The sequence below is a fragment of the Nylanderia fulva genome, unplaced genomic scaffold (assembly GCF_048542155.1).
Source record: "Nylanderia fulva isolate GAGA-0341 unplaced genomic scaffold, ASM4854215v1 Scaffold522, whole genome shotgun sequence".
NCBI classification, from domain to species: domain Eukaryota; kingdom Metazoa; phylum Arthropoda; class Insecta; order Hymenoptera; family Formicidae; genus Nylanderia; species Nylanderia fulva.
The window spans coordinates 8435-17462 of NW_028190613.1; the positions used below are offsets into that span (position 1 = coordinate 8435).

General features: G+C 43.2%; 1 pseudogene; it reads right to left on the reverse strand.

Moving 5' to 3' along the window:
• Positions 1–765: 765 nt before the first annotated feature.
• Positions 766–2038, reverse strand: LOC146721214 (large subunit ribosomal RNA; annotated as a pseudogene).
• Positions 2039–9028: the final 6990 nt, after the last annotated feature.

Here is a 9028-nt window from a genome sequence, read left to right on the forward strand (position 1 = left end):
TACCACTCGTCGGATGCACAATCTTCGAGATTCTACGACCGATACGTGGACGAATGCAGGCAGGATGCCGATAAGCGAAACCGGAGTGTTTGCACGAATAAACTTTCCGATGCGTCCTCATTTAATTAATCTCATTTAGCTCGCTCGTTAGCGGTACAAGCGAGAACTCGGGAACAGGCGCAAGTTCGCTCGCGGCGCGTTGCTCTCGCCGGCGAACGAGAAATTTTTCCAGGCCCGATAGCGGCGTGTTGCCTTGATTAGCGGGCGACACCTCCGGCGGCACGCGCCGCCCGTAACCCAAGTACGATCGTGGCGTGTTGTTTTCGTTGGCGGGCGACACCTCCGGCGGCACGCGCCGCTCGTAACCCAAGTCCGATCGCGGCGTGTTGCATTCGTTGGCGGGCGACACCTCCGGCGGCACGCGCCGCCCGTAACCCAAGTCCGATCGCGGCGTGTTGCTTTCGTTGGCGGGCGACACCCTCCGGCCGCACAAGCCGCTTTTTCCAAGTTCGCTCGCGGCGTGTTGCTTTCGCCGGCGAGCGACAAATTCTTCCAAGTTCGCTCGCGGCGTGTTGCTTTCGCCGGCGAGCGAGAAATTCATCCAAATCCGTTCGCGGCGTGCTGCTTTCGCCGGCAAGCGAGAAGTTTTTCCAAGTCCGTTCGCGGCGTGTTGCTTTCGCCGGCGAGCGAGAAATTCATCCAAGTCCGTTCGCGGCGTGTTGCTTTCGCCGTCGAACGTGTGGGGTCTCGTCTAACCGACAAGACGAATCCTCAAGCCGAGGGCTGAGTCTCAACAGATCGCAGCGTGGTAACTGCTCTACCGAGTACAACACCCCGCCAGGTACCTAAGTCGTCTACAGACGATTCCGAGTCTCGACATCGAACTTGCGAAACCCATGATCGACCGTTGGACGCCGTGCCGTCGTAGCGGTGAGATCCCGACGACGGGCGATGGCGCCGTACGGCAAACCGGGCTCGTGCGACGACCGGCCCGAGGACCGGCCGCCTAGTAGTGTCACATTGTTTTGAGCCTTTCGACTCACGAGACTCCTAGAGATATCATTGCCACCTTCGACTAGAGAGGATACGGCCTTAGAGGCGTTCAGGCATAATCCCACGGATGGTAGCTTCGCACCACCGGCCGCTCGACCGAGTGCGTGAACCAAATGTCCGAACCTGCGGTTCCTCTCGTACTGAGCAGGATTACTATCGCAATGACTAGTCATCAGTAGGGTAAAACTAACCTGTCTCACGACGGTCTAAACCCAGCTCACGTTCCCTGTTGGCGGGTGAACAATCCGACGCTTGGCGAATTCTGCTTCGCAATGATAGGAAGAGCCGACATCGAAGGATCAAAAAGCGACGTCGCTATGAACGCTTGGCCGCCACAAGCCAGTTATCCTTGTGGTAACTTTTCTGACACCTCTTGCTGAAAACTCTTCAAGCCAAAAGGATCGATAGGCCGTGCTTTCGCAGTCTCTATGCGTACTGAACATCGAGATCAAGCCAGCTTTTGCCCTTTTGCTCTACGCGAGGTTTCTGTCCTCGCTGAGCTGGCCTTAGGACACCTGCGTTATTCTTTGACAGATGTACCGCCCCAGTCAAACTCCCCGCCTGGCAGTGTCCTCGAATCGGATCACGCGGGAGTATTAACGGCGATCGGCCGAGGCCTCACGCCACTCTGACACGCTTGGCTCTAGAACACCGTGACCGCCGGGGCGCGAAGCCCTCGGGGCACGCGCTCCGCCTAACCGAGTAAGTAAGGAAACGATGAAAGTAGTGGTATTTCACCGGCGATGTTGCCATCTCCCACTTATGCTACACCTCTCATGTCTCCTTACAGTGCCAGACTAGAGTCAAGCTCAACAGAGTCTTTTTTCCCCGCTAATTTTTCCAAGCCCGTTCCCTTGGCAGTGGTTTCGCTAGACAGTAGATAGGGACATTTTTTTTTTTTCATTCATTTATTCATCGTTTAATGGTGGTTCGAGCTATTTGCTCATTTCCACTCTTATTTTCTCTTTTATTTATTTATTCTATTATTTATTAATTGAGTCTCTTTGCCATCAGATATGCATCTGACGTTGCCCGTCCCTAGCCAACGAGGAGGCGGACTCGTCTACTATCTATGTAATTTATTTTTCCTTAAGGTGAATATTTCTTTTGCGTATTTGTTAAATTTATCAAATTTTTCTTGTGTTTTAATTATTTCTTGGTTTATTGCTTTGTCTTGATCAATTTCTTGATATCGAAAGTATTGGTACTCTTTACACTCTTTAATCATGTGTTTTACTGTTTCAACTTCATTGTTGCAGAAAGGGCATTTATCAGTTTTTTCTACACCTCTTTTATATAATGTACTGTTTATAGGTCCATATCCAGTTAATAAATATACACATTCCCGGTTTGGTCTAAACCATCTGTTGTTTGTGGCAAATGCTACATCAGAGATATAATCATATGTTTGTCTTCCTTTGTCATCTTGCTCCCATCTTTCCTGCCATACTCTGTCTACTTCGTGTTCAATTTTGCTGTATTCCTCTAATTCTATTTGCATGTCTTGTGGTGTGTACGAGTATTTTCCCCATGTTACGACTTGATTTTTTCTAACTTTACTTTTGATTCCTTGTTCTATTATGTATAAATCAAGTGGTTTGATACCTGCAATGGTTTGCATTGCACTTGTTGATGTTAGTCTCGTTGCTCTTTGTAATCATTATTAATAAAGGTCGCTGTGCAGTCATTAGATGTCTTTTTACCATAACGTTATCCACTTTGTCAAACCATGCCAATGACGCGTAGCTTGCAATCGGCATAGCTACCATTTTGTACAATATTTTTCTTCCGTGTTGTTTTATTCCCCATTCTTCTTTCGCAATTCTTTTGATTGCCATTATTAAATTTATAATTTTACCCCTAATATATTTTGCATGATTTATAAAACTCAATTTTTCATCCAATATAACCCCAAGGTATTTAGTTTCACTTCGAAATTTAATTTTAACGTCGTTAACTTTTATAATTGGTGTTCTTGCCTTATCTAATTTGCCCTTTACGAGTAGCGCGACAGTCTTTTCAGTTGCCAGCTGTAGCTTATGCGTATTACACCACTCTATAATGGTATTGATAACTTGGTTAGCTGTTTTTTCTATACTCGCTCTAGAATCTTCTTTTATTAATATTGCGACATCATCGGCATATGCCACCGCTTCAGCCTTTAGAGCAGGAAAGCAATTTGCTATATTGTTTAGTAGCAGATCCATGCACCAATTCCAGGCATTTGGTCCTATAATGGATCCCTGTGGGCATCCTCTTTCCGTTTTTTGCCATAAATTTTTCATATTTGGTATTAATATTAACTTTTCGATGTCTAAGTATGACTTAAATACTTTTATAAGCTTTGTGCTGCCAATTCCTTTAATCAGTCTATGTATGATAGAGGGCCACCATAAGATTGTCAAAAGCACCCTTGGATGTCTATAAAGATTGCAACCACATATTTTTTGTCTGTATTTTTACAGCTTCTTATTAGGTGACTTATTGCGTCTTCCGTTGATTTTCTTGGTCTAAAACCATATTGGTTTGGGGCTTTCAAGTTCTAATAATTTGTAGCTTGCTTCCATTCGCTCCACGATTATTCTCTCGTATACCGTGCTCATTGTCGGTATAATGAGATCGGTCTGTAAGAGTTTAATGTACCTTTATTTTTATTACTTTTGAGTATTACTTTAACATTAGCTATTTTCCATGCATCGGGAATATTTCCTCTTTAAAGCAATTATTGGAGTGTGTAAATATTTCAGGCTTTTCCTTCCCTACTTGTTTGATTATTTCCGTTGTAAAGTTGTCTACTCCGGTGCTTTATTATTTTTTGAGCCTATTATCGCGTTATTTATTTCTTGAAATGTAATTTCATTTTCCATGTACAGTTTTTATAGTTTTAATGTCCTCTAATAACCTTGTCGATGCTTGTCGTTTCAATTTTCTTGTCGTCTTTTGGGCGCACTTAGTTAGGATAGCATTTATCGTTTCTTTCCAGGTATTTGTATTTGTCCCATCCCCTAGTCTTAATGATGTTATTACCTCATCTTCTTTCATTTTGATTTTATCTCGTACCATTGTATAAGGAATACTCCAGGGATCTCTATTTGATTCAGTGGTCACAAAAATTTTGCCATGTTTCATATTTTGATTTTCTAATTTCTGCTACGATATTGTGCCTAATGTCTTTTGTACCTCGTTTTTGCATCTTCGAGTAGGTCCAACAAGTTTAGTGTTTTCTTATTTTGTTGTAGTCTTTTCTTGTGCTTATTTAATTTCTTTCGCATTTTGGCTAGATTGTCATTCCACCAAGGAACTGCTTTATTAGATTTTTTCTTATACGGTATAGATTTCTTGCATATTTGCCGTCTAGTATAGTAGAAATATTGTTTTGACCGCCATTTCTGGCTCATCTATTTTGTAATTTATTCACGCAATCACATTTGAGAATTGATTTTATTGGGAGCCTCTAAATGTTCCCAATTGGCTTTCTTGTTGTTAGTTATTGTATTTTATAAATTTTCTGTTTGGTTTTTCGGGTATTGTTAGGGGTCTAAGATAACTGAAAAATTATGGTCATCGTAGTGGCATTTTGATGAAATAATGAAAAATGAAACATTCAATCTCTCGGGCATTTATTACAAGTGTTTTTTTTGTGTCTTCACTGCACTAAGGTTAGGTCGAATGTGAACAATTCAAAAGTTGGTGTATCACTGGCTCTGTTTAATTACGTATTAAATCTGTATTTGCAATTTATAACTTCTTCCATTTGATTCTTCCGGGTCATTCCACTTCTCAGAAAACACCAGATCTGATTTTGGCCATTGGCATCCATTCATAGTTATGATTATCCTTTGGAATTTAAATTGATTGATTTTATTTTCATCTTCAATTAGTATTTGGTTCTATTATTTTTAGTGAGGAATGGCAATAAGTATTTATAATGAAAGGGAAGTTCCTCCATACTCACAGTCATAAAACTTGGAAGCACCATATATGAGGGTGTCCAAAGTGTGTTGTTTTGTTAAAGAAAGCCTCTAGTTTTTTCAATTGCAATTATGCAGGCAAAACCAGGGGTTAGCTACTCCAGGTTGGCTATTCGATTAGATACCCTGCAGGAAGTATCGCGAACCAGGCACCTTTTGTAGGTATAAGGGGTTCTTCTTGAATACACAAAATATCTATGTGTTAGTTCTGTAATTAGGAGTTCTTTAAATTGGCAGCAGCAGCCATTGCTGGTCTTTGTGCGTTTATTGTGCAATCCTTCGTTTTCCATTCAATTTATTATAGGAGAATTCGAAATTAAACTTTTATAGTCAGGGAATTCTTGTGTTGTACGCTTATGCTTTTGGACCTACTTCCTTTTACTTGCGACAACCCATTTATACATTTGCGTTCTCGTCTGACAGGCTTTTTTCACGGTCCTTTTTCAACCCACAATTCCCCACAGATTTCATTCTGTTGACCTTGCCAAAAATTTTGCTATATGCCATTATTCTATGGCATTATTTTAAAAACATCTTGTTGATATTTAATGTAATTCTTTAATTCTTATTAAGGTTGTCCATTTGGCATGAAATATCTTCCCTGTTTTCAACACCAAATTTCTTCCTAAGGAATTGACCTGGTGTACTTGTTGTTTATATCCAGGTTACATTATTATTATTATGCTTGTCTTAAAACTGTGTTTCATAATAACTTTTTCGTTTAGTTATTTCGTCTAATTTGTTTGTATTGTTATTCGGAAGTTTTCTCAATTTAAATCTTTTCCTTAGTCTTTAAGCTTGTATTCTTTGCCACATCGAACTTATGATAGATGGGGGGAGGTTTTTCTCGGGTTCTTCAATTTTCAAATCACTTGTTTTTTTAAAAAATTACACTGTTGTTAATTAAAATCTTAAATTATATGGGTTTTTCTTGGTGTGTATTTTTACTTTCACACTATACTGGGCTATTCGTGAGGTTTCTGATTCCTTTAAATTTTGCCAATTTGTTTGTTGATCCCTTTTTAAATAATATATTACTTGGGGGTCCTAATATCTCTTATTTGTCTTTATAGCGTCGGTTAGTTTCTTTTTCAGGTTTAATTATTATTACTTCATTGTCTTTTGTTAACTGTTAGTCCTCTGTTTTTTTTTTTTAAGGTTTCAAAAATTTCATATTGCACCCATTCCGGAGCTTTTCGGTCGAGGTTTCGAGGTTACCTCAAGCGTAAGTACTTTTTATTCTGCTACCATTGAAATTATTGATTCCATTTCTTTTTTCAATAATTTCTCATTTAAGCTTTATTTCTAGTACGGCCCATTTAAGCTAATAGAAATTTTAGTTCGGCATGTTTTTACTATTTTTGTTTGTTCTAATTAAAGGGAAAGAAAAAATATTCTAATATCGTCCTGGTTCTTTTGATAATTTTATCGAAGTATTGTTTCGTTCTTCGTATTCTTCATTTGTTTCTTTCTTTTTCTTTTTATTGATATAATATGCTAAACATATTCCGGCCATGGAAAGGTCGTTTTGAGCCCGAACAAAAAGTATCGTCCTAAAGGTCGCTTCAATACCTCACGTCTCTACCGTCAAAAAATGTTTGTTTTTAAAGTGTTTAATTTTTCCATAGTTTCATTCCCACGAGTTGCGTAGGGAAATGATTGTCAAACTGTAAAAAACAGGAGCCTCCTATACTAACAGCAAGGCTATAAATTACTACGGAGAGTCGGGGCCCGGTTACCCCAGTAGGCATCGTTACAGGGGGGACTGTTGGCTATTTAAAGTCCCCCAAGGCCATTGGCATTCCATAGACACCGATGGCCTCCACACATTGGAGATTGGGACGTGTACCCATGACACTAGGTTTAAGGATTCCACTCTTAGGCACCCAGCCGTGGTGTAGGATGGGTGGGCCCTACCACCACGGCAAGGGTGGTGAGTCACGCGGGGGGAAGTCGCAGGGAACAGTTATTGTGAGGAGCTGTGCCACCGAAAGGGGGCAAACAGGGGGGACTGCCGGCTTGCCTCGCCCCTACGGGCATACGCCACAACAATGCTTCACCCACCGGCCCACGAAACCGCCCGAGGAAACGGCAAATAGCAAAATTCCAAGCAGCGCCTGCCGGGAGTTACGCAGGATGGGGACCAGTTTAGCCGGAACGAAGCGACGAAGCCCTGTCCTGCTACCTCCAACCATTTACCTTCCTAGGGACCGCACTTTACGCCGTTTGGGATCACGGAGTATTGCGTGTTTGTGTTAGGGGCTGTACGGGTCCCGCATTATTCGCCGCCGCGCCCAACCGGGGACCCACAAGGGGAGGGCCTGTCCATTTGTTGTCCCGGAACTGGTGACAAACCACGCCTATCTAACCCCGGTTGGGGTGGAAAGTTCTGTCTTGGAAGGGAGGGGAGGATGGAGGAATTTGGACCTGATTTTAGAGGGAGACACCTGCCTAATTTCGACGATGACTTATCGTTTTACGTGAGGATAAAGTTCAAGGATCAGAAGAGCAAACCTTTTGACCTATTAGAGGAAGCCAATGAGGGAGAAAACAGTTTTCCTCAAGGGGGTTCAGGCTGCCTCCCCTACTAGAGCCCCGCAACCCATTTGTACTTCCTTGAAAGACCGTTTATTTTACCCCTCTCATCCCCTTCAGCCAAAAGGTCTCTCACAGTAATCGACGAAAACGGGGAAAAAACCCCTGGATCTGACACAAACTGGGCCACCTCCGGCCATCGCCCCTTCTCGATTGGAACCACTACGCAAAGCGATCTTTGCGCTTCAAAGGCCCCTACCTCCACAGGAAGTCGGTCGTGTCCTCTCGACCATCGTAACACTCGCCCGTCCACAACCCTAAAATATAAGACGTGCTCGGAAATTTTTCCCTGTCCGGTGAAACCTGCGTACCCAGTGGGGGGTTTTGGAAAAATTTTGGGCCCTTCTGAGCCCTATTGTGTCGAAAAAGGGAACGTGGTACACCCCTTGTTTGACGAGTTCCCCATTTTCGCCCATGTTTTTCCCTCGTCCCCGGATTGCCCCAACGTACTTTTTCTCGGTTCCCCCGGGGATTTCTATTTTTTCCGATTTTTGCGTCTTTTTCCCCTTTCGGATCTTTCGCTCGATCTTCTAACAAAACCCCGGGCCCTCGCTCCGGAAAAGACGCACAAAGACTCGAAACCGGTTCTATATGCCCTTTTACAGAAATGAGGGGTTTCCCCTGGGGGGGATCTAAAAACTCGGATGTCCGCTTGGTGGGGATAGGTCCCCCAACCTGCCGCGCGTATGTATTTTCGGTAGATCACTCCCCCGATAAATGTTCTAGCTCGCGTGACTAATCCCATTGCGCCTCGCCAAACGCCCGAATTTCCGGAAAAATACCGCCTGCTCTTTCTTTCGGCATGGTGTGCACCTCGAGTCCACCGTGAAATGGACCCCCAGGGATCTTCCCCCCCTTTAAACTTTTAAACTCCGTTTTTAAAATCCTAATGGTTGGGGCCTGCTAACGAAGGTCAATGCCAAAAAAAAGGCTTTTTAGGAAGTCCAACCCGTGGGGACTAGGGGAGCAAAAAAACAATCTTAAAAAAAAAGGGCTTTACAGGTGAAGGGCCCCTTGGCGGAAAGGGAAAGGGCCCCACCCCTCAAAAGTGGAAAAACTGTGGGTTTTCCCGCTTTCTTTGCGGCCTGTCGGCAGAAAAAAAAAAAAGGGCAAAGTCGATAGTTGGCGGGAATTCGTAACATTCATGGGAATTTAAAATTTGGGGCTTGTTTAAAGCCCCAAGCGGAAAAACCCCGGGAAAAAAAAGAGTGTTGAAATCAGGCATGGCAAATTTAAACCATGATTAGGGGAAAACCCAGCCCCCGTCTTCTTGGGGCGTCTTTCCCTCCGCCTGGAAGATTGGCTCGTTGCGGGCCTTGCTGAAGGGAGAGGACAAGGACGAAAGGGAACCGAAATCCTATAGACCAATTTGTCTCCTCTCTGTGGTAGGTAAACTTTTCGAAAAATTA